Here is a 26,806-nt window from a genome sequence, read left to right on the forward strand (position 1 = left end):
TGCAACTTTGTTCTTTTTATAAATGTTTGTAAGTAATTTCCTCATTTTTTATTAGTTTTTCCAACCCCTTATTCTGCTGATCCGAAAAATGATCAGATCTGTGCCTCAAAAACCATAATGTGATCCGAACCGTGAGTTTTGTGATCCATCACACCCCTAGCTAGCATTGCTGTATGTGTTGAAGTGAACGTTCCAACATCGGTAACGTTCCAGCTTCATAGGCAAAGCACATGCGCTCTCTGTCTAAGATCTTTGGTAAGAGATGGTATTGGACTTTATGAGAATATATACCAATACCATGTTGGGTAGGAAGATTTCTGTGATGAAAATAGACTTCAATCTTATTTATATGGTGGGTAGTGATGTAACAGTGCTATCCTCATATTTATTTATTTATTGCTTGTTGTGTAAGTAATGAAAAATTAGCAAAATAAACTCATTCTGCTCGATCAACTATGCACTTATCCAATGCTATTTTTTTTCAGGAACACTGTTGAAGTACTTTAGAGCACAACCAACTCTACCCGCCCCTGATGTTTCATCAAGTGTCAGTGCCTCCACAGCTGATGATGCAGCAGATGAGGTTTTTCTTTCTGGCCAATGTTAACATTCCATAGCCTGTTAATATGACATGACACATTGAAGAATAAAGTATTTTATTTAAGTATAGATTTTTTTCATTATTTAACCTCACTGTATTCATTTATAATGTAACATTAGAGCGTGACATTTGTGTCCGCGGGGTGGGAGGGGGGCCCCCAAACACATTCTGCTTAGGGCCCCCAAGAGGCTCAGGCCGGCACTGGCCTAAATGCTAACACATTCAAGATGCGCTGTACAAAGATTAAAAGTGCACACATTGAATAAAGATAGCTATGTATTAATTCATCTAAGTTGAGGTAAGAACATAGCAAAATATTGAAAAACGATCCTTTAAACGTTTTCTTTTAACTACCATAGCAAAATGTTAGACCAGTGGTCTCAAACTCCCGGCCCGCGGGCCATTTGCGGCCCGCCCTCCCCCTCTCTGCGGCCCGCGTCAACTTTCAAAAATGTAAAATATTCTGGCCCGCAGAAAGATTTTTATTCACTTTTTTATATTCGTTTGATTTTTTATTTAAACGTTCAAGTGTTCGTTCACATGTCGTGTCTAACAACGCGTTAAAACGAGTCAAAGCATTACTTTCCAACGTGCTCGAGAGCGGAAGTTGCGCTCCGGGGCGTGGGTCGCGTCACCGGTTGCTACGCAGCCATGAACCGCACGCTCCGTGATGTCGAGGATCACTGAATGCGTGATCGGACTTTTAATTCCTCAACTGAACCTCGCGTCAATCATACCGTCGTCACCATGCGATCAGTTAATCTGGTCGGGACTTTATAGTGTTTGTCCAGAGAAGATTCGTTACTTCCGGGTGGATACTCAGCTGTTACTCAGAGAAGATGCGGTGGGGTTAATTCACCTCACGTCACAGCATCTAATGGAAACACCGCATATGGAGGCAGAGCGGTAGATGTAATGCAACACATTTTAAACTACAGATAAGAAAAGAGCCATCAAAGTGCCCAGGTTAAGAAAAGAGAAAAGATGAGAAGAAATGTAAAGAAGATAAAAGTATGTATACTGCTATATATAATGAAGTATAATATATTATTTTGTAGCTTACTATTCAATTACACATAGAGCAGTATTATTATTTTTTTCTGTCCAATATATCTTATATAACATGGACTAATTCAAAAGTTATGGGATCACTTTCAATTATTAATATTTTCCCACATATAATAGAAAATTTATGAAAACTGAAATAATAAAGAACATAATGAAGTCAATACTATGACTGAAAACAATCCAAAATAAATCAAAACAGAAACACTTACTGGTGGTAATTTTTATAATAGTTTATAAATGTATACAGGAATTAAATTTGTTAATTTAGTGCAAGGTTACAATAGGTCTTAGTTAAGGTAAGGTTAAGAAAAGATTTACTTAGGCTACTTTTATAAAATAATGTATATTAAAAAGATAAAACCACTGCTTGTATATTTTCAAGTATTATTATACATTAAATAATATAAATTAAACATGACATTTACAGAAACATGTACTTTTTTGAACGTTAAAATAGCTCTGCGGCCCCCCGATGAACTGTCTGTCTTAAAAATGGCCCCAAGCCAGTTTGAGTTTGAGACCACTGTGTTAGACAATAGTGTGACATACTAACCTCCAAACATAAAGCAAAGATCCAGAAGATATTTGGGTCATTTTTTATTAAGGGTGAAATTAAAGAGTTTGCTTTAAACAAAATAAAGACTTTTAGTGACAATTAAGCACTTGAAATTGCCCACCAAGTCTCATAATCTTACTTTTATTACTGTAATCTCTTTTATATCTGAACTAAAATTATTTTTGGATAGTAGAGAAAAGTGCTTATTTGCCAATAACACGCCATGCAAAGATCTTAATGGACCTAAAACAAGCTTACTGTGATTTTCTAATTTATTCTTAGCTTTCTTATTTTGGGGGATTAATGTTGCCTGGACATTTATTAACAGATCCACAGGAAACATTAGGCATAGGTAAAAAAAAATTCCAAAGCAACAGTACATTATATTTCTTGTGTTTTCTGGGTTCAAACCCATGATCTATCTATTGCACTGCTAATGCAATGCGCTACCACTGAGCTATAAATGACCACACAAAAAATTAAATCTATACCTACACCACTTATTACTTTTTTATAATAACGGTATTGTATACATTAAAGCAACACTATGTAGTTTCCATGTAAAAATGGCTTACAGCTTCCCCATGTGGTTGAAAAGCGCAACAGTGCCTGGTATCAGACACTCTTCTGCAGGCAGGGGGAGGGGCGGGGCTGTGTGCTCTACCCTCCACCGCCACTTTCAGAGTGTGCTTGTAGCAGCTAGGAGGCTGCTCAGGTTGCAGCAACAGTACATTTTGTCCAGTTAAAAGTTGTTCTATCACTGAAATAATTTTAGTGACATTATTTAAAGGTAAAAAAACTACATAGTGTTGCTTTAACATTTATGCTTTTATCTAAAGCGACTTACAGTGCATTACAATGTATACATTTTATCAATATGTATTTAGACATATACATAGATTTGGCCCATATATTCAAGTGGACACAGGAAACACAAAGCTTGAATGGGTGGAACGTGCTTCTGTGATATTATTGCATCAATCCCAAGAATTCATGCAGCCAGTGTCCCACATGCTTGTATTTTGTAGATAAGCGGCTCAAAAGCGCTGCCCACTGACTTGCTAGTGGGATTTGGGAAGGGTGCCTTTTGTATCCATTAGGAGCACACAGGATCTTCAGGTGTGTTTCGGTGCATGTTGAGCCATGCATCTGTGGGCAGCGTGTTCCTGGCAGCAGGCAGTCAATGGTTTGCCACTGTGATGGTGCTGAATTTTTTACAGACTGTCGCTGTCCGTGGTGCTGAAAGATTGATTATATGGCCACCCGACATGCCTGTTACCCAGAGCAATTTCTTTCTGGTCGATGTGTTTCATCATCACAAGAGATGGTGTATTGGGTCATGACATCCCAGATATTATGAAAGTAAGGTCTGTTAAAAGTAAGTTTGTACTTTTAAAAAGTAATAAACAGCAGTGAGGAACAAAGTATTAAACTTAATGGAGTTTCCTCATTGGGGAACTCTGTTCTCATAATTAAATGGAAACAAGAGAATGTAACAGGTTTTTCAATATTTAAAGCTCAACAATGTCTGTATATGCCAATATGTGTAGTTTTATTAAATGCACATGTTTTTGTCCTAGAGGTACATTTAAAAAAACATAATTTACCCTATATTTGTTATTTAAAAGTAGTACTGAAAACTTTGTAACATTTCCAATATGTCAAAAAAAAAAAAATGGCCAAAAATGACATAAATTTTACAAAAATATATTTCTCACCCATATATTTTTTGGCATTTTTGTATATATATATATATATATATATATATATATATATATATATATATATATATATATATATATATATATATATATATATATATATATATATATATATATATATATATATATGCTTTAAAATATTTGTATTATATATATATATATATATATAAATATTTTAAATATATATATATATATATATATATATATATATATATATATATATATATATATATATATATATATATATATATTCTCATGTCCCATTTGAAGAAAAACTTTGTTTTTTGTCTATATTATGTTATATAACAGGTTTGAAAAGGTTAAAATACAAAATATTTTTAACTTCAAAAATATACTTTATAAAATTAACTTGTATTTAGCATATATTTAAAACATATTTTGGCAAGAAATGTATGTTTTTGCTGTTTGGGTTCAGATGCCTTTTAGTGTATATTTCACTTTATCATCTCTGTCCAGAACTAATTTTCCAAATTTAAAAATATAAAAATACAATTAAATAATTTTAGAAAGGTACACTCTCAATTTTTGTACCTTTTTGTCACTGGAACAGTACCTTTTAAAAATTCCTAATATGGATCATTTAGGTACATAGCAGTATTTACTAGTATTTACCTAATCTTAAACTAGTATATACCTCTAAAGTATCAGCGTGTACTAGTGATGCGCAGGTCAATGTATAAACAACCCGCACCCGACCAAAATTTTCAAGTAACCCACCCACAACTCGGACCGCAAAAATATTTATTTTTAAGTATTGTACCCGATCCGCTCCCTGACCCGCATTTTTTAAAAAGTAGTAATTGTTTAAAATAGTTAATTGGGATCTTTATATCCGACGACCCGACCGACTGCGACCTGAATATCATTAAACATATTTTTGGATGACTCGTAATCGCAGGTAACTACGGGTGACCGCAGGCACCCGCTCATTTCTGATCAACCCGTGCATCACTGCCGTGTACCTTATGTACTTTTTAGGTACAAAAGTGGACTTTTTGAAAAGGTACCGCCCCACCTTCATGTACCTTTTTTCTAAGAGTGTAAATGCATGAAAAACCATTGCACTTTCTTAATTGTGTGAAATTAATTGTGCATAGCTGCAATGCATAAGTTATAATTTGACACAAATGTTATACAAAGAACAATGTTAATGACGTTTTACATTTATTCATTTGGCTAAAGGGGGAACACTGGACATTGCCAATGAGCTAACAAAAACTGTAGTCCAAAAATTTGTGTGTCTTAAAGGAATAGTCTACTCATTTTCAATATTAAAATATGTTATTACCTTAACTAAGAATTGTTGATACATCCCTCTATCATCTGTTTGCGTGCACGTAAGCGCTGGAGCGCGCTGCGACCCTTCGATAGCATTTAGCTTAGCCCCGTTCATTCAATTGTACCATTTAGAGATAAAGTTAGAAGTGACCAAACACATCAACGTTTTTCCTATTTAAGACGAGTAGTTATACGAGCAAGTTTGGTGGTACAAAATAAAACGTAGCGCTTTTCTAAGCGGATTTAAAAGAGGAACTATATTTTATGGCGTAATAGCACTTTTGGAAGTACTTCGACTCGCCTGAAAAGTCCGCTCCCCTTCTCACTCTCATAATGGGAGAGGGAGGGTGTTACTGCGCCGAGTCGAAGTACTCCCAAAAGTGCTATTAGTTAAGGTAATAACATATTTTAATATTGAAAATGAGTAGACTATTCCTTCAAGAAAATGGCAGAATAAATATATAAAATCCTAGACATTGTTAAATCCACTGAACTAAAGGGTCTATCGTTGTACTGTACCATTTTGCCAAAGTATGGGTTCTCCTCTGACTTATCAACCACTTTGTCTCATTTGCCTTTTTCTCACCAGTATTACAAGAGAAATCAACCCTGTAACACAGCACAATTTCCTTCAAATATATCTGCTTTCTGATGGGATCATTTATTATCCTCATTGCCATCTCAAACATCATGTCAAATCACCATTCTACAGGGAAAATTCCCAGAATGCTTTATTACCACTTTGGCCTTCCATTAACAGGATATCACTGTCAACTGACTTAGACTTTCTGACAATGCCAAAAGAAGTATAGAGAAAAAATAATACAACGAAAAAATAAAATACAAATATTGAGTCTTGGCTTTTCAGAACATGTACTGTACAATATCTCGGTACAATGTCTCTTTCTTGTTCAACAAGTGGTCACAATTGAACATGAATGCGTTGCGTGTATCAAAGCGAAACTATTTCTGAAACCGTAGAGTAAACCCTGTGACTGCGAATTTGAGATTATATAGAGAACATTCAATGAACACGATCCACAGATATTACTGTGATCATAAGTCTGCAGGCTCTTATTTATCTTCCAACCCACCACACTGGAGGTTTTTATAAATTGTATTTTCTCTAGACAAAATGATGTGATATCTTGAAGATCTTGAACATTTGTCATTGAACATATATGGGTGATGAACAGTAAGGCGGTGTCAATGTGCTGAGTGGTTTGGTTTCTTGCATTAAAGCAAAGGGAACAGATGGAAATGTGTTAGATTCACTGAATAGTTTCGTCCTTCTCCTACAGTAAATAAATATCTGCCTTAACCTTGTTTGCTGACCGTGTGTTTTTGTCATGACTGTTCTGCGGAGCTACGCAAACACACGCTTGGATGATTTTTTATCTGTCTCACGTGGAATCACATTCCTTTCATTTTTCTTATATTTAATATTTCATGGATCAGAGAAAAACACGCTGTAGTGCACGCTGCCGGTCCATTCAAAGAGATTTTTCATTCCGTTGTATCTGTGCATGTCGATAAAAACAGAGAGTCTAAAAACATTTAATCCAGCTCATGGTGACAAAGCAACAACCGCAAAGCACAAACCGACTTTGAAAATCATTAAATGATGAACGAAAGTGGAACAAATGATGCACATGTTTGAAATTCAGGAACGGTCTTTTCGTATTCAGATTAGGGGCACCGCACAGCCCTCTTAATTACTTACAGACAGATTCTCTTTTCAAGCCCCATTACCAGCAGGGGAATGAAAATCATAATGGGCCTGAAGTCGAGTTTATCATCTCACTGCAACCTTGAGTAAGTCAGATGTAAAGACTGATAGAGTTATGAAGTGAGCGCTCACACGGACGAACTTCTACAATGCACATAGTTCACATAACCCGCACGTGTACAAGAGTACACGGATGCTCACAAGCAGAAATTTTCTAAAGAATGTGACACATCTTCTATTTCTTTTGAAAAAGTAGGGCAACCTTGACATGTTTCCTACATAAGAGGAGAAATTCCACAGTTGTCCTACTGACACCAGGGCCAGTTTCTTTCTTCTTTCATGTATGCAAAGTGAAAGGAAAATAATGAGACTCATTTGAGATGCCACTAGCCGCTACTGAGAAGTTTCACGCTTTTGTCTTCTGTATGTGGTTCTCTGCATGTTTTGTGTCTTCAGATCTACAGCAGCTTTTGCTTTGATTATGTGCTTTGGCTAACTTCATTTCATTCTTTTTTCTTTTTTTTCACAAAAGTTTTTACCTTAGTATTACCTTGTACAATAGGTTAGACATGCTACACAGGTATCTTTGAAATGGACTGAATAATGAAGAAAAGCGGTAAATAAACTCTTTCAATACTGTTTAAAAATGGTCAGATAAAGTGGGGGTTGATAAAATGCCTTGTCCAAATTCGTTGGTCTGGGGTCAAAACCCAACGTTGGCCTGACTTCAAAACACAATGCTGGTCTAACATCAGAACCCAATGTTGATCTGACGTCAGAACCCAGTGTCAAAACATAATGGCGGCTTAAAATCAAAACTTACATCGGGCTGACATCTGAACCTACTGTTAGGCAGATGTCTAAACCCATCGTCGGGCTAACCGTTGAACCCAACGTCGAACTGAACCCAAAGTCGGACTGATGTCAGAACCCAAAATCAAAACACAATGGTGGCTTAAAATCAAAACCTAACGTCTTGGCTGATGTTTGAACCCCACGTCTAAAACAAACTTCGGGCTGACGTCAGAACTCGACGTCGGACTGACATCTGCAATTGACGTCGGACTAACATCAGAACCCGACGTTGGATTGTCCTCAAAACCCGACATCAGGCTGACGTCTGTAACCGGTGTCAAACTGATGTCAAAACCCGACGTTGTACTGACGACTGAAACCGACGTCGGACTGACGTAAGAAACCGACATCGGACTCATGTCAGAACCCGACGATGGACTAACGTCTGAGCCCGACGTCAAACTGACGTCTGAAACCGACGTTAAACTGACGTCTGAAATTGAAGTCAGACTAACATCAGAACCTGACGTCGGATTGACGTCAAAACCCGACGTCGTATTGGCGTCAGAACCCGACGTCAAACTGACGTCTGAAACCAACGTCAGATTGATGTCAGAACCCGCCGTCGGGCTGACATCTGAAACCGATGTCGGGCTGACAACAGAACTTGACCTTGGACTGACATCAGCTTGACATCGCGTTCTGACATCAATCCGATGTCAGGTTCTTACATCATCTCGACATTGGATTGACGTCAGAACCCGACGTTGGGCTAAAGTCAGAACCCAACGTCGCTCTGATGTCAAAAACCCAACGCCAATCTGACGTCAGAAAACACAACATTAGAACCCAAAATCGGACTGACATTAGAACCCAACGTCAAACAAAGTATTTTACAGCATTTACTATGCACCTCTCGTTCAGTTTGACCACATGCATAAATGTGCCAACAATCATGGTGGCATATTTAAAATAGTTGACTATAATTCTTTTTAATGCATATACATGAGCCTTTTGTAAAATGTTTTTAAATGCTTTGTAAATGGTGCACTAATTCAAAATGCTCAATAAATTCTCTCAGACAAATTACTTATCGCTGGAAATGTGTCGTGTTGCGCCAGTACAGGACATGTTGTTCCTGCAGTCATCTGAAGCTCTGAAATAAAGTTGTAAGAAAATCATTTGTGCATCCACAAATCACAGCGATGCTACTGCATGACCGGACTGCAGACAGTTTTTTCCGATGCTCGGTCTTACATCTGAAGTGTTTGGACTGGGTCATTAAAGGTTCTCTTTTGGTCAGGTCTAAAACTAGGTCATGGTTTGGTTCCCCTTACTCTTTCTTCTCCCTGTAGAGGCAATTAGGAGGCAAACCAAGTGTGTAAAAGGAGACCTTCCAGCCAGCACTTCAGTTGAAGTTTCCGCTGGCCTTTTGCTATTACAAATAGCCAAATAAAACAATAAGCCACAAGAGACCTTGCTTCACAGTGATTTCACAGTGGTTAAGGAGTGCTGTTATGAATGACAAAAGTAATGCACTTGACAGCTCATGTGTGCTTAAAGATACATGTAAATAAAATAAAATAAATAATAACTTATTTAATATCATCTAATTTTAGACTTTTTTATCCAAAGCGGCTTACAGTACATTCAAGCTACAGTAGATAAAACCAATATGTGTTCCCTGGGATTAAACCCCTAACCTTTGTGTTGCAAATACAATGCACCACCAACTGAGCTAAAGGATCACTTCAGAAGACATTTTTTCCTATTTGTGATTTCCTGACTCATGTGTAAGCTGAGTCGGTTTGATGTGTCAAGGGTCCGTCCCACGAGCATTTGCTTTTTCCAAAAGGTACCGCTCCTGGTCCCCTGTGAAGCAATTTGCTGGTAGTTGATAAATTACTCGGCGTTCCTTGAAAGTCACTTATTAGAGAAGGGTCAGACTCTGATTGGACGTTCAGATGTGATACACAGAAGATAGGTTTTCATTGTTTTTCTGCATTCAGAGACACCACTCGGTGAACAGCAATTCCCATCTGTGCTTTCTTTATGAGCATAACTAACTAGAGAGCCTGCAATTCTATTTAGGTTGCATTCACTCCTTCAAACCTGCAATTACTTGGTATTGTCCTATAGTGTTAACCTGCAGAATCTTTCCTGACAATATCTGTCCTGATTAGTTTTATGTTTGTTCCATGTTTTTTATGTAAAGCTTGTTATTATTATTATTTTTGGTAAGAATTGTTAAGAAATTTATTTCTTCCAGTTGGTTGATTCCAAGTTCCTGGAAAGGGTAAAAGGATTACTCCACTTTTATAAAAAAGTCCCAAAAATGTATTCAGCCCATGTCATCCAAGATGGTTATGTGTTTCTTTCTTTCTTCTTTTTTTTTAAGAAAAACATTCCAGGATTTTTCTTCATATAGTGGACTTTAGTGGACCTCAATGGTTTACAGTTTTAATGCAGCTTCAAAGGGCTCTAAATGATCCCAACAGAGGCAAAAGGGTCTTATCTACTGAAACTTTTGTCATTTTCACAAAAAAAAGTACTTTTAAACTACAACTTCTCATCTTGCACTAGCCGTGTGATGCACCAGCGCGACCTTTACGTATTACATAATCACGTTGAAAAGTCACGCATTACAAATTTTAAGCGGACACTTGCGGACCATTTTAAACAATAAACTGACACAAATATGTTAATTAGTTCATTCCACATTCAACAATGACGGAGCAGCCCTTTTTCTCCACAGTTGTAAACACTGGAGCGGTCGTTTCACTTAAGTCATGAGTGACCTTTCGGCGTGATTATGTAATACGCAAGGTCACACGGCTAGTGCAAGACATTGTGAATTGTGGTTAAAATGATGATTGCTTAACTAGATAAGACCTTTATGCTTCGGTTGGGATTGTTTAGAGCCCTTTGAAACTGCAATTTTAAACTGCATTGAAACTGTAAACCATTGAAGTCCACTAAAGTCCACTAGGTACTATATAAAGGATTAGTCCATTTTCTTTAAAAAAATCAAATAATTTACTCATCACCGTGTCATCCAAAATGTTGATGTCTTTCTTTGTTCAGTTCGAGAAGAAATTATGTTTTTTGAGGAAAACATTCCAGATTTTTCTCATTTTAATGGACTCCAATGGACCCCAACACTCAACAGTTTTAATGCAGTTTTAAATAGCAGTTTCAAAGAACTCTAAACGATCCCAAAAGAGGCATAAGGGTCTTATCTAGCGAAACAACACAACTTCTCGTCTTCCTCTGGTCCTGTGACGCACCAGTGCAACCTCACATAATACGTCATCATGTCAAGAGGTCATGGAGGACGTATGCGAAACTATGCCCCAGTGTTTACAAGTGTGGAGAAAGAGAAAGTTCCGACATTGTTGGATGTCGAATGATACTAATTAATGTCTCTGTGTCAATTTATTGTTTAAAATGTTCTGCAAATGTACGTTTCATATATGTAACACGTGACGTTTCACCGGCATTACGCGATTACGTGAGGTCGCGCTGGCGCGTCACAGGACCGGAGATAGACGAGAAGTTGTGGTTTAAAAGTGCATATTTTTATTTTTCTTGTCAAAAATTACAGTCGTTTCTCTAGATAAGACCCTTATGCCTCGTTTGAGATCATTTAGAGTCCTTTGAAACTCTGTTGAAACTGCAATTTTAAACTGTTACATGTTGGGGTCCATTAAAGTCCATTAAAATGAGAAAAAGTACGTCATGCGTGACCTTTTTTTATGTGATTAATACACAAGGTCACGCTGGCGCATCACACGGGTAGTGCAAGACGAGAAGTTCTGATTAAATTTTTTTTTGGGGGGGGTGACGATCACCTTATGCTTCGGTTGGAATCGTTTAGAGCCCTTTGAAGCTGCGTTGAAACTGCAAGTTTAAACTGCATTGAAACTGTTCACCATTGAGGTCCACTAAAGTCCACTATATCGGGAAAAATGTTTTCCTCAAAGAACTTTATTTATTTTCGAGTGAACGAAGACAGACATAAATATCTTGGGTGAGTAAATTAACAGAATTTTTAATAAAAGTGGAATATTCCTGATTTTAGATCTAATATTTTAAAATATAGGGGTGTCAAAAGTATTTAGACACTTCAGCTACGCTTTAAGTCAAGAACCTAGCTGTGATGTTTGATAGCAATCTCAATAGTCGCATTTCCAATGTTTGTCGCACAGCGTTCTTCCATCTTAGGAATATTTAAAAAATGCCCCACATGCTGTCTGCTTTAGATGCAGAGATGCTCATCCATTTATGACCTCAGGAAATGTCTATTGTAACTCATTGCTGGGGGGATGTCACGCAAATCAAGTAAATAAGCTCCAGCTGGTTCAAAACGCAGCTGCCTACGAGATCAAAGAAGTGGGATCACATAAGCCCTATTCTATTTTAACACTGGCTACCTGTCAAGTATCGCATACAATATTGCTAATCACCTACAAACTAAAGCCTTGTGAACCGGTTCACCAAGGACATCTGAGACAGACAGGTTCAATTCCAGCTCATCCAATCCACCTGATGCCCATCCTAATACTGCCAAATTGATAATTGCCCAGCGACAACTGATCCCTTCCTTGTGCACTTACAGCGATGTACCCTTTATAAAGGTCCTAATATGTACCATTCAGGTACAGATATGTATACATTTGGAATGAATGTGTACCTTTGAGGTGCTGATATGAACTTTTTGAAAGAGTGCCACCACAGTGACAGCTAGGGACCATTTTTCTGACATGCAGGTTTATTGTTCAAAATGAGTTTTTTTTTTGTTGTTGTTAAACTTGAAATGTGTCTGTACTTAAATGTGTCTGTACTAATCAGACTGGAACAAGCTGGTTACAACAACCCCTAAGTCATCATTTTATGAATGTGTACGACATGCAAGAGTCCACAATGTTTGACTTGTAGTGATAACCAGCATAACATTTTTGCATCTTGCGGCTGTAAAAAAGAAACACGACTGCCAGGAGACTAAGAAATATTAGCGTCGTAAGAAATATTTGTGAGCGGAGAGCAATTATGGATGAATCGCTGTATTGTCAACTTAGACACAATTTTGTTTATGCACACTATGTGGCTCTAATGTAAATGCAGTTGTCACTGCCTAAAACAAATTCAGTAAAATGAGACTTACACTAGCATTCATTGTAGCTGCGTTTTACATTTATGATTGCATTTGGCAGACCCATTTTATCCAAAGCGACTTACAGTGCATTCAATCAACCCATTCTCACTCCCCAAGGCGTCAAAATCTGAAGCATGTCCAAACGCCTTCAGCGTCAGTATGAAGACGCGAAGGGTGCTCCTTTGCATCACTATATCGACGAAATGGGAACTTTGTTGCTTTCATGCTAATCCCTCAGCGTCGGATATAGACGAAAGGGAATCCCGGAAGGTGATGCCGTCACATTATGCGACGATCATGCCGCATCTGGACGGTAACTACTCAATTTTTTTCCAATTTTTAAACCGTTGTCGCTTGGGGTTGGGGTTAGACTTGAGGTTTGGATGTCAGTTTGTTTATACTTTTTGTCTTCTGATTTTTAAGCCACTGTTGCTTGGGGTTAGGGTTAGAGTTCGGGTTTGGGTTAGGATGTCTGTATTGGTTTATACTTTTTGTCTTCTGATTTTTAAACCATTGTCGCTTGGGGTTAGGGTTAGAGTTGGGTTTGGGTTAGGATGTAATTTTATGTAACAGAAAATCGTTCTAACCCCAACCCCAAGCGACAATGGTAAAAAATTTGGAACAAAAATGGAGTAGTTACCGTCCAGAAGCGGCATGATCCTGACGATCGTCGCTTGACGTGACGGCATCACCTTCCGGGATTCCCTTTCGTCTATATCCGATGCTGAGGGATTAGCATGAAAGCAACGGAGTTCCCATTTTGTCGATATAGTGACGCATAGGGGCACCCTTCGCGTCTTCATACTGACGCTGAAGGCGTTTGGACATGCTTCAGATTTTGACGCCTTGGGAAGTGAGAATGTGTTGCATGGCAGTGGCAGCCGGTGACTTCTCATTTCGTGGGCACTTCATGCAAAGTTCGTCACAACATGTATGTAGCCAAAATAAGTGCCTGCTGCACAAAGGGTTTTTGATAAAAGAGACCCTCGCGTTTGCCAGATACTCGCATAATCTTATGCGTAATCAGAGTTTATTGTTAAGGGAGTGTCTTGCGTGTATTTTGTGAACGTGAGCGTCTCTCTCATCACAAACGGTCTCGACGCGTGTGCAGCAGGCACTTATTTTGACAAAACGCGTGATGCACATGGTTCACATGACACTTATTTTGAATTTGCGCCCCTCGGATGAGCAGTCACGAGCCGCCACTGATGTATGGTATGAAACTGTACAGTTGGTTAAACGGTCACTGTAGTAAAGTTTTACTATGCATTTACTTTTGCAAACAAAAATGGCCATAGACTGTTAACTATTAGGCTGTGGAGGACGTTAACTCTCCTGTTCTCAAACTCGGATACAGACTGGAATTTGGGATGCGAATCGCAGTGCATCCACACAGTCCAGTGAATCTCCAACAATATTTCTTTGACAGCAGGTAAGATGAAAGCAGTGTCTCAAGCAATGAATCTTAACCACACACACATTTGATGGCAGGCTCAGGCTATTGCATCAGGTCATTGTAAAATCAGTTTCTCTCTGTTCGAGGCAGAATCAGAGTCGGGCAGCGGGTGAATTTACTGTGACATTTTTACAAGGATGTATTTTGTCACATTAGGCAAAGAAAAGGTCAGCTTTTTTTAAACTTTCTAACGGAGGGCTTTTTTCTCAGTGGAGAGCGAATGCGCTCAAGGTGTATTTGCCGTGAGGGATGCTGGGGAACTTTGGGACCACAGCTTGAGCAGAAGTGACTCTGCATGTGGCTGAGCTACATCGAATGTAAGTGATCTGTAGGATCATAGCAGGTGGTTTATGTAAAAAAAAAATTACATGCTAATTGGAGAAAGAAGATAGCTGTAATAAATCTACCATTGGAAGATATCTGCATTACACTGGGCCAAAAGAAAACAAATATAGTAATTAATACAATACACACAACAGTGTACTACAGTATTCTGTAGTAATTGTAGTGAATTAATAAACTGTAGTAAATACTATATTATACTTTAATATCTAGTGTAGTGTGTGTGTGTGTTCATCATGCACCTTTTTGTTTTATTTAATTATTTATTTATTGCTTTTGAGGGGACACATGGGACAGTCTCTAAGTTGCTCTTTTAATAGTAAAGAGTGCTAATCTAGTGGTACAGACCCAAGAAAAATAGTAGTATAACTGAGGGGAAACGACATTATAAATACTGTAGTATAGTTCAGTATATACTATAGTAAACCACAATAAAATTCCTACAGTAAAGTGTTTTTAACCTAACCATAGTAAATATTACAGTATACTACACTATTCACTACAGTTACTACAGAATACTAGTATATTGTATATTACAAAGTATAATGTAGTATATTGTATTAACTACTATATACTGTATTATCTACTATACTTTGTCATAGTAACAACTTACTATAGTACTATCGTAATACTACTAAGTATACTACAATACTACAGTTTAATAATGAGCTTACTACAGAATATTGTAGTAGATAATTACAATACTTTGTCATAGTAACAGCTTACTATAGTACTATCGTAATACTACTAAGTATACTACAGTATATACTACAGTTTAATAATTCAATTACTACAGAATAGTGCAGTACATAATTACTATACTTTGTCATAGTAACAGCTTACTATATTACCTAGTAAATACTACTATTTAGTATACTACAGCATAAACTACAGTATATTATTCATTCTATACAGTTACTATAAAATATTGTATTACTTTCTTGTATACTGTAGTATATTGTATTAAATACTATAATTTATCAGTAACAGCTTAATATAGTACTATAGTAAATAATACTATTACGTATACTACAGTATATACAGCATATTATTAATTCACTACAGTTACTATATAGAATACTGCAGTAAACTATTGTATACTGTAGTATATTGTATAAATTACTATACTTTGTATTAGTAACAGCCTACTGTAGTAATTAGTGAATACTACTATTAATACTACTAATAAGTATAATACAGTATATACTACAGTTTAATGATTTACTACATTTTCTACAGAATGTACTACACTCGTGTATACTGTAGTATATTATATGAATTACTATACTTTATCCTAGTAACTGCTTATTAAAGTAATTAAAAAAATACTACTAAGTATAGTATACTACAGTATATAATACAGTTTAATAATTAACTACAGAATGCTGAATATTGTATTAATTACTATACTTTGTCATAGTAACAGCTTACTATAATACTACTATTAATACAACTAATAAGTATACTACGCTGTATACCTGTATACTTCAATTTATAGTAGTAGACTGTTGTACATTGTAGTATATTCAATTAATTACTATACTTTGTCATAGTAACAACTTACTATAATACTAAATAAATACTACTATTAATACTTAGTATACTACAGTATAGGCTATACAGCATTTTAATTAATTCACTACGGTTAGTATATAGAATACTGTAGTAAAATGTTGTATGCTGTAGTATATTGTATTAGTTACTATACAATTTGGCATAGTAACAGCTTACTATAATACTTAGTAAATACGACTATTAATACTACTACTAAGTATAATACAGTGTATATTACAGTTTATTAATTCATTGCAGTTACTACAGAATACTGTAGTAAACTGCTGTATTCTGTAGTATATATTGTATTAATTACTATACTTTGTCATAGTAACAGCTTACTATAATACTTAGTAATACTACTATTAATACTACTAAATATACTACAGTATAGGCTATACAGCATTTTATTAATTCACTACAGTTACTATATAGAATACTGTAGTAAAATGTGGCACGCTGTAGTATATTGTATTAATTAATATACAATTTGTCATAGTAACAGCGTACCATAATACTTAGTAAATACGACTATTAATACTACTACTAAGCATACTACAGTGTATACTACAGTTTACAGTATTAATTCATTGCAGTTACTACAGAATACTGTAGTAAACTGTTGTATTCTGTAGTATATATTGTATTAATTACTATACTTTGTCATAGTAACAGCTTACTATAATACCTAGTAAATACTACTAAGTATACTACAGTGTATACTACAGTTTATTAATTAATTGCCGTTACTACAGAATACTGTAGTAAACTGTTGTATTCTGTAATATATATTGTATTTATTACTATACTTTGCCGTTGTAACAGCTTACTATAGTACTTAGTAAATAGTACTATTAATACAACTAATAAGTATGCTACACTATATACTACAGTTTTAACGAATGCATAAATGTAAAATGATATTTGCAGAAAAAAATAGATTTGACCTACAATAATTGTGCAATATACCGCATTGTAAAAATTTAAATAATCTGCAGGTTGCATTTAAAATCTGCTGAGCTCTACAATCTGAGGAATGGTCACACAAGCCTTCTGTGTGTTCCTGCATTTTTGACCAATAATACCATTCGGATGCTGGCATCCTTGAAAAAAAATTAAGTGAACACATTAATAAAAAGAACAATAAAATTGGACGTGCTGTATGTGGCCTGTTTATAAACTTGTTTATGAGTTGAACATCTAGATAAAATACTTTTATTGTCAACTGTCAAACACTTTGTTCTCCATGAAGCCGGCTCCCTGGCGACCAACTAAAAATGTAGAAATTCAGTCAGAAGCACTATGAAATCACCCACTTACCAAAGCCTGTTCATCTCTACACACCTGTAGATCCATGAAAACTAAATTAAGCCATTCTTAGAAAAGTCCAGTTTGAAGTAAACATTAAAGTGCGTTTGAATTACGGTGCAAAATCAACACCCTGCCATCGCAATGTGTGTTAAAGTCACTTTCACAGTCAACCTTCATGATGACAGAATACTCTTTAGCCAGCCATTCATCTGCAGTATCAGGAAGTTCATTGTGTAACGCCCAGCGTCCCACCGGATTTTGCGGTAATTACATGAAACGAATATCTTAATTGTGTGAACGTGTCTGATAGCTGTATATTTGTCCTGGATGTAGTTTGTATTCCTGGAACTCTGACACTCTCCGTCTTTCCCTGTAGATAATGAAATCGAGCTTTGCGGTATCCTTGCTGTCTCCTTTCTATTTCCGTTCGCTGTTTTTCACCTGGGAACTCTGAATATTGATATGCGAGCAGCATAAAGCTGAAGCGATACCCTCCAGGGGACGGTTCTTTGCATACAAGTCCCTTTAGGTTATAATCTGTTATGTTAATATTACTTCTATGTGCTTTTATACTTTGTGTGCCTTTGTTACAAAAAAGGACGAACCAGCCATCTGCTTAGTTCTGCACATTTGGGGATACATCGTGAGAGGGTCTAAACCCATTAGAATAGGTCAAAATTACGGTTTTGCACCCCTCTTCCCCCTAAGTTATTTCTTTTGCAGTTCTGAGATTAGGTTGCCATTGAAACGAAGACTTCCTCAGACTGTGCGATTGCGGCCAATGAAGGTTGGAATTGAAAGACAATGAGGAGACTAAGGCTCCTGATAAGAGGTGACTGAACTGTTTAAAGAAATACAGCACAGAAACACTTGTGTCAGCATTTGGCCTTGTGCTAAGTGAGCTGCAGTCATTGAAGTTAAAAGGCTTTTGTGGAAACGGAAATGTGCAGATTGTGGTTGACTTATATGTGCATATAAAAGCTGTTTATCAAGAGTATTAGGTTACAGAATAATAATCATTAATACCAAACATGTGACAGCTAAAATGATCAAATTGTCAATGTATGTTTTATTTCCTGTGAGTTTTTTTTTTTTTTTCGTTTCTTGTACATTAAAAACCCATATTGCCTTATTTTTTTATTTTTTTATTATGAATAATTAGGTCAAATAAAAACCTTTACCAAGTTTGGTGTTTTTCACCATTTTGTGTATTAATATTACAAATCTTAAATTATTATAATAAAATGATTAATAATAATGTCATGCTTTGTATAATATATTGTTAATATATTATATTTATAATATTAAATATTATTTTAATAATTTAAGATTTGCTCATAATACGACTTTGGGGCTGTTTCCCAGACAGGGTGTAGATTAATCCATGACTAGTCCTTAGTTATATTAGGACATTTAAGTAGTTTTTACAAGTGTACCTTACAAAAAACAATACTGGTGTGCACCGGCAATGGCACTGATATGTCTGTTCAAAATGTAAAGGCAGTTTAAGGCAGCTCAAACATGCATTTTAGTCTTGGAGTAGGATGAGCCCTGTCCCACCTCTGTTTACAAAATATATCTAAAGATTTTTTTTTTACTTTAAGTTAATAGCTAAATAATAAAACTTAACGATGGTGTTTTTATGATTAGTACTTCTACATTTATTCATTTGGCAGGTGCTTTTATCCAAAGTGACATTACAGCATTTAAGATAAACATGATGATATGTGTACATTGTGTTATCAACTGAGCTGAAACAGTCATTGTAGATGTCTATTCCAAGATAGTTTTCTAATTTTCACAATCATACAGTTGTTGTAATCTTACCATTTCGCTGTTTCTGACTTGTGAAATGAAACCCATGCATAGCTTACCAAACACATGCAAGATTAATATTATCATAAAACTTGAACACATGTGCACACAAGCAGAGAATATGTCCAATGACAATACACAGAAATGTGTGGGCATGTTGGTTACTGAATGTAATATAAAGCAGGGGAGGGGTTTGCTTGAAGAAACCATGCGCTTTGTGAGGAGAGAGAGGCAACAGTGTGGACAGCAGACCTCTCCGCATCTGTGTGTCTGTTTCATTCACTGCGTTTACGCGTTTACTGGAGCTGACCTCGTTTGAAAGGTAAGACTGTCGCTTTCTTTTAACGCATCAAATGATGTCACTGTATGTTATAATTTGGAAATCCTTTGGTTTCTGTTTTATGATGCACAATTACCGGGGTGAGCAAATACACGGAGACGGTGCTTATTTATTTGTATTCGGCGGCATGCGCGCAGCGCGCTCTTCTGAGCGTTACCGACACTTAGTTATGGGATGCCTCGGTGCTCTGCACGTTCCGAACAAGATGCGCACTACGGTGCATTTCTCTACCTGAATGATACTTATGGTCATCCTCTCACTATTTAGTCACAGCCTTTAACATCAGCGACGTAAAGAAATTCAGTATCAGACTCTAGAGTTTTCAGTAAGTTTGAGCTCACATCTCTTTTGATTTGTAATATCCAAAAACAAACACGTGATAGTAGTGGGATATTGATCAGTTTGAATTTTACATTACATGCATGCGCAACACAGGACGCGCGCAAGACGTGAGAGAATCTTTAAAAAACTAAAGAATGACGTATCGGTTCGTTAGGCGCATCTGTATACATAAACCAACATTGAACAATGTAACGCTGCTAAAATCAAAATCCATCACATAAATTCTAATGGGTTTAATGGTTATAATGGGAATTGTATTGTTTTAATGGATACTATAACAGTCTCTGTGGGTCTCTACTAGTAATGTGTTGAGGTCTACTGGTGGAATGTTATATGGTGGATGGGAACCCCCCCAAACACAATACATAAATGAATTCGTAATGGTAAACAGCAGATGGCATTTGTAATGGAAACCATTAGGTTTAGTTGTGTTCATTTCAATAGGGATTGCAAGAACACATGTGTGAATCACTTCGATCACGTGGTCTTTACACCCTGTATTTAAATGAATTTATATGTATTATAATTATATTGTAATGGTTACTATTGGTAAATCAATACAAATCTGTTAAGCAATTGAGCTGAGATGCATGAGTGAATGACAGATGTGGTTTAGTGAATATGTGCAATGCATTACATCTTGAGTAGTTGCTTGAGGTTGCATAGATTCCCTGGAGTATAAATCAAATGAGTTATATAAATGACTCGGACAGGTGAGACCACAAGTTTGCTTTTCACTGTCTGATGTCATATTGTTGATTGTTGGGGTACAACAGCTTCCCACGCCATATCCAGATTGGGCTGAGTGTCAGCGCCAGCAAATACAGCAACATTTCGAAAAAATAATATTTAACACACGCATAAACATTCTCATCAAGACACATAATCAGAGCTTGATTACACCTTCTGTCAACTGCTGGATTCATATTCATCAGAAGGCGTGTAGTAAAACTACACTGTTATCACCAGTAATACTATAATAATAGTGACATCTCATGCCAACAATCTATGCAGGAAACGTGCTTGATGTCGCAACACTGTTTTCTGTGATACACCAATTCATAACTCCAATGCATCCATTGTTACAGGATTCCTCAGAACAAATTTTCAGGGAGAAATTGGCTTGGAAAAGTCTTTGATATGAAATGTATTGTTGAATGATGTGGCAACCCTGGAAGTACAGTGAGATTTTTACCTCTGAAATGTTCTGGTTGTCTTCGTCTGAAGATTATAAGCCACTCCAACTCCGAGATCGTAAGCCTAAAGGTTTAATCTCCAGCAAGGTGATGGTGATCTTAGTTATGGATGGCTTATGTACTGCGGTTGAGCACCTCCAGCAAACCGCTGCCTTTAATGCTTCAACATGCCAGCTGGCTCTTAACACATTCAGCCATATCCTTCTCATGTTAGTAATGTTAAAGAGAAGTTGTATTTCGTGTCTTTCATTTACAATTTGCAATCAACCAGATTTAGCAGATGTCTAAAGTTCAAATCCTTTTGTCAAATGGCATTCATATCTGGTCCATGTCTATACATAAGTAAGCTCTGGCACTAGACGGTACTAGAAGAGGATCTGTGTGGCATCTATCGTTTTGATGTTAATGGATCCTTCAGGAGACTGGAGTTGAGATCCCATTTCCCCCATAATCTTGTGGTACACCTTACAAAAAACCATCACAAACAGCAAGTTATTATTGTTCAGTAAACAAGCTCTCAACAAGATGACGAAAGACCTTAATATGAAGCATAATGGTGTTTCTATATCTCTCCAAAGTAGCTCCCAAGCTGAACACAGAGAGGCTTTGATTGGTTTACGTTGAGACAGATGTTTCTTTTTTTGGCAAGTTTATGAAGAGGGTGGCAGACATGTAGTGTCCACACTTTGGTTTGATTTGTTTTGGAACTGTAATTTGCTTTCCTCAGCAAATTTCACCCACCCACGTTCAAGTCACTTGCCGGGATTTAATGCTTCCTGACAGCATGTGCAAGCGTTCATGAATAAATCACAGCCCTCACTGTCAATGCTTAGCGCAGGTGGGAATGGAATTATTTTGTTCTGTATACAGTTTTCATCCGAAAAGTAAAATTTTCCCCCGTCTTATGCTAAAAATACTGTGGTTATCGGCACATTACATTAGAGGAACGTCTTACTGGTGGCTTTATAAATATTAACTTGCATCATATTTGTATGCATCCACAATAAGTATATTGATTGTCTATTTATTTGCTTTCCTGTAACTGCATAGCACTACCACTGCCAAGGTCATGGGTTTAACTCTCAGGGAATGCACTTACTGATCCTGTAGTTTAATTGGTGGAGCATTGCCTTAGCAACGCAAAGGTCACGGGCTCGATTCCCAGGAAACCGAAACACTGATAAACAATGCATAGCTTGAGTGCAATGTTAGGTGCTTTGGATGAAAACATCTGCCAAATGCATAACTGTATATATATACACTCGCCTAAAGGATTATTAGGAACACCATACTAATTCTGTGTTGGACCCCCTTTCGCCTTCAGAACTGCCTTAATTCTACGTGGCATTGATTTAACAAGGTGCTGAAAGCATTCTTTAGAAATGTTGGCCCATATTGATAGGATATGATCTTGCAGTGCAGTTGATGGAGATTTGTGGGATGCACATCGAGGGCACGAAGCTCCCGTTCCACCACATCCCAAAGATGCTCTATTGGGTTGAGATCTGGTGACTGTGGGGGCCATTTTAGTACAGTGAACTCATTGTCATGTTCAAGAAACCAATTTAAAATGATTCGAATTTGTGGCATTATCCTGCTGGAAGTAGCCATCAGAGGATGGGTACATGGTGGTCATAAAGGGATAGACATGGTCAGAAACAATGCTCAGGTAGGCAGTGGCATTTAAACGATGCCCAATTGGCACTAAGGAGCCTAAAGTGTGCCAAGAAAACATCCCCCACACCATTACACCATTGCTTTAATGAGAAATTGAACAGGTGTTCCTAATAATACTTTAGGTGAGTGTATATTTATAAATAACTGTTCAGACGTTGCATGAGTTGTGTATTTGCATCAGCCATTGCAATTTCCTTTCTGTAAGGTTTCTTAGAGTATTGGGACTTTCAAACCGTCCTCTGCTATTGGTCTATTTTCAACTGTACATCCTTTGAGATTACTGTGGTATCATCTTTTCTGAAACTTTTGATTTATGGTCCCAGAAAAGAAAAGGAACAGGGTAAAAAAGCTTTCTATTGTTCTTCCTAAACAATAGAAACCATAATAGGACCTTTCAATCTCAGGATGTTGTACATGCTGTTTTTGCGGTTGTTCATTTTGAATGGTGGCTAAAACATATTTTAAAATGTAAAAAAATAACACAAATTAATTTCTCTTTTACACAACATAGAAGCAACTGGGCTAATGCGATACGATTACTTAATACGAGACTGGCGAAGTACCTCCACTAACTTTATATTGTAGCTGCGGGCTCGAGTGGATTTACTGTTTTAAACCGCTTTTGAGGCTCCATAAAAGATTTTGTTTTGAATTTATAACCATATTTGCCATAACCTCGGGCTTGTATGGCCATTAAAGTGGTAGGAAGACGTAACTCCTCAAATACAATGGTCTTTCTCGCCTCAGGGGTCCATAATTAAAGTTCAGATTGTAGGAGATATCCACCAAATGTTTCGAAGATTTCACATTTGCATGCAAATTCCTCCCTTTAGTCTAAGCAAGTATTTAGACAGGGGCTTTTTAGGCTAATTTCAACTTTTAATAAGTTTTACACGCTCGTATTTGGGATGCTTGAGCGTAAATTGGCCAAAAATGCATTTTTGTGAATATTTGTGCTGCTTAATGTATGCAAAGTCAAATTTGCATGATATTTTAAGAGTGTTATTAGCAGAAATGAGCATAAAATGTCTCCTTGTAGTATTTTTACTGTTATTACACTTTGGGGACGTACAGTATCACATTTGCAAATAGATCATTTGTGTATAAATCCACTTAGCATATGTACTGTAAATATGTTAAGAAATTAATGCAAAGCAATATTTTGTCTTGTGTTAGAAATAATCCCGAAGGATTTCCACTGAAAGCAGACACAGAATCGTCTAGCGTTTGTGATCATTGTCTGTTCTCTTAAACAGCTATGTGGTTTGTCGCCTAAACCGAATGTGAGCCACATGTATCTTTATTAAACATTCAAGTCCAACAACATAGACTCATGAATGTTTTAGTCCAGCGTTTCTAGTGAAGTTACTGGAATATTAAAAGTGTCCTCTGTGGTCGGGCAGTCTCACAAGGTGACTGACCCTCTTTAGTCTCCATGCATGTTTTAGATGTATAACAACGACCAGCTTGCCTTATTGCAAACGTGAAGCAGATTTATGTGTTTGGTTTGTTTTAAAAGTGCTTTTTTATATGCAATAACACACTCTGGGTTATTTTCGATCCAGCGTTGGGTCAAAAAAGGACAAAGCTTGCCGCTGGGTTAAATCTAGAAACCTAGAAAATGTTTAAATTGGACCCAACAATGGGTTAAAACAGCCCAGCATAGATTAAATAACAACCTGGGTTGGGTTCATACTTTTTTGACCCAACGCTAGGTGGAAAATAACCCAGGTGTGTGCTTTTCTAAATTACCATTTAATTTTTTATAGTGATCACAATGTGCATAAACATTTAGCACAGAGGAAACAGGAGGTTAAAAACTATAAGACTAATGTGCTATAAAAGTGCAATAAGAGAATTATTGTTTAATTCAAGCTCAGTTTGGCAGGACGTCCTCTTCTGTCTAAACATCATAAACTGTGTCGGTGCTAGCTCTATAAGCTCATAAAAGAACGATGTACAATGCTAACATATTGATTTTACATTACAAAGTGTAAAGATACCAGGCATACCATTCAAACGGCTCACTGAACTTAGCCAATAAACACGAAGCTTTGGGGGATCGGAATAGATACGCATGGACCCGCGTGCTATTTTTATGTGTGGGTTAATTCGTCCAACCTTTTTGTAATGCACTCATCTTCAGCAGAAGTATTAACATCACATTAACTCCGAATGAAATTTCTGAGCCTCACTTCACTGCGGAGAGGCGGGAATGTAATTGAGAAAAATCCCACAGGAAACGGTTGGAAAACTCTCGTATTAACTTTTTCATCTCTCACCGCAAATAGCTTAATGTACCATTGCGAAAGCGAGGCTTCATTCATTTCTAAGATTCCCCATGTTACCGCTCTGTTCCAAATGTCCAAATCAATCAGCGTGGTATGTGATGGAGTTGGCGCGCCTCTGCTCGACATATATTACAAAGTCGGAATCCGTGTCCGTGGAGGTAAATTCCTTCAAAATCCTGTAAAGTCCATTATGGGATGAATTACTGAATTCATTCTGCAAGGTAGACGTCTTGTTTGAATGTCTAACACCAACGCATTTTAGACACTATATGGCTGCAGGTATGTGGAATCGCATGTGCTTGTTGAACATTTGCTCATCCCCTAGATGCTATAACAGCTTTTACTCTTCTCTGAAGGCTTTTTCGGCTAGATGTTAATACATGGCTGTGGGGATTTGCTCCCATTCAAGAGCATCAGTGAGATCAGGCTTAAATGTGGTAATAGGCCTTGGATGGTGGTCAGCATTCAAATCCATTATAAAAGTGCACAAGTTAAACACGTTAAACCTGACACATGAAGATAATTGCACATCATGCACATCAATGCACATCATGATGGAAAGGTAAGTTGGAAAAATGATATCAAATAAAAAAAAATTATGTTACTTTAACTTACAATTTTAAACTTGTTTTTATAAGTTATGTCAAACGTAAAAACCCGACTTGCACAACCAAGTTGTTGGAACGTCATGTTGCATACAGTATCTTTTACATTGTACACACACTATTATATGACAAAAATTGCATATTTATGAATTTGGCACACTTTAAAAAAAAATGCAGCATTAAGGTAAAAAACTTGGTTTTGCAAGTGAATTCAAACTACTATTTTAACTCTTTCCTCGCCATTGACAAGTTATCTCGTCAATTAAAGTGTGGGTTTAACGGTATTTCATGCATTCTGGCTTATTAGCACAGTTATAGAGTTGTTTCCTCATGCTAAACAAATGCAAAGTGTCAAAAAAGCAGTTAAACGTTACAGAGTATTTCTGTGCCGAATGCACTTCGCCAGGGTTCGTACAAGTTTCTGAAAGTTTTTTTTGAATACGTGTCCAGCTGACATTTTAGGGGTAAGCTGTATAACTTCTTTTTATGGGCACTTATCCCGGAAAAGCACGCCCAGACGTCAATCAGCGGGAGAGCGAGAACTGAGGATGCTACGTTACAGGCATCACATTGACAGCTTTGTTTTATATCAAGACTCAACAATGGCATGAAAGAAGAAGTGTGTTTTTGGATGTATGGAGAAGAAAGCCAGCATTATGGAAACAATGGGTATACTATCGTTTGTTTATCCAAAGTAGCAGCAGAGTTTTGCGTGAGTGTTTGTTTAACGCTGGATTTCATTGAAAAGTCCCAACGGGTCATGAGTTGCATGTGGTAAGTAAGACTTCTGTGTTATGTTGGAAATAGGCATGTAAGTACATATTATATTAACGACGCGAACATGTAGTGAATCATAAGTTATCCAGTCAGTGTTGTATAAAGTGTTGACTCGTGACTCGCTCCTCCCGCAGCTAGTAACTCCTCCTTCCGGATTTTTTTGTAAGTTATCGGAA

At 36.9% G+C, this 26,806-nt stretch overlaps 1 protein-coding gene across 1 annotated transcript in view; it reads left to right on the forward strand.

Moving 5' to 3' along the window:
• Positions 1-19,593: 19,593 nt before the first annotated feature.
• The window catches only part of cntn6 (contactin 6), a 143,337-nt gene continuing 136,124 nt past the window's right edge, over positions 19,594-26,806 (forward strand). The window contains exon 1 of the mRNA XM_055213322.2: positions 19,594-19,724. The gene's annotated coding sequence lies outside the window, so the exon portion shown is untranslated. The remainder of the gene's footprint in view (positions 19,725-26,806) is intronic.

Source organism: Misgurnus anguillicaudatus, chromosome 8, assembly GCF_027580225.2.
Source record: "Misgurnus anguillicaudatus chromosome 8, ASM2758022v2, whole genome shotgun sequence".
NCBI classification, from domain to species: domain Eukaryota; kingdom Metazoa; phylum Chordata; class Actinopteri; order Cypriniformes; family Cobitidae; genus Misgurnus; species Misgurnus anguillicaudatus.